Below are 357 nucleotides of genomic sequence, written 5' to 3' on the forward strand. Positions count from 1 at the left end.
GCGTTAGAGCCAGGGAAGACGAAGCTTCCCTCCTAGGTCTGCCGGGCTGCCGTCTCTCGCAGCCCGGCGGGGGAATGCACCGCATGTAGAGCTGCTGTCGGCGAGTGCCGTGCACCGCCGCGTAGCGCCGGCGTTAGGAGGTCTGGCTCTTGGCTGGGGTTGCGTCTCGGGCCCCGGAGCGTAGCGAGCTCGAGCTCCGGCCTTTCCTGGCGACCGCCCGCGTAGGGGAGAGCCCCATTTACCCGCTCAGCCTCGGGATGCGGGTGAGGTCCGTCTCGCATCTGGTGGGCATCTCCCCCCGCCCTGGGCTGAGTAACCTGGACCGGAATCGCGACCCTCGGTGCGGTGATGGGTTGC

The sequence above is a fragment of the Pygoscelis adeliae genome, unplaced genomic scaffold, assembly GCF_000699105.1.
Source record: "Pygoscelis adeliae isolate BGI_AS28 unplaced genomic scaffold, ASM69910v1 Scaffold85, whole genome shotgun sequence".
Classification (NCBI taxonomy): domain Eukaryota; kingdom Metazoa; phylum Chordata; class Aves; order Sphenisciformes; family Spheniscidae; genus Pygoscelis; species Pygoscelis adeliae.